Source organism: Sinocyclocheilus rhinocerous, unplaced genomic scaffold, assembly GCF_001515625.1.
Source record: "Sinocyclocheilus rhinocerous isolate Xijiao unplaced genomic scaffold, SAMN03320098_v1.1 scaffold22138, whole genome shotgun sequence".
Taxonomy (NCBI): Eukaryota; Metazoa; Chordata; class Actinopteri; order Cypriniformes; family Cyprinidae; genus Sinocyclocheilus; species Sinocyclocheilus rhinocerous.
The window spans coordinates 699-904 of record NW_015662364.1 but is presented as its reverse complement, the minus strand read 5'-3'; positions in this window follow the sequence as shown (position 1 = coordinate 904).

The window sequence follows — 206 nt, the reverse complement described above, 5'->3', positions numbered from 1 at the left end:
TAAAATACCGGATGGACCCATAATCAGCTGAGTTCGTTTAACTTTCGGAATGCTACACGTTACAGGGGTTTTATTTGGACTCTTTTTTTTGTTTAATTGTTTTCTCCAACTTCTCAGACGGAGGCATGAGAAAGAGATTGCATTGCCGTCATTGGGCTTGTGGTTACTGGTCGACCGAAGGGACTTTTGTGACTTTTACTCCTCCC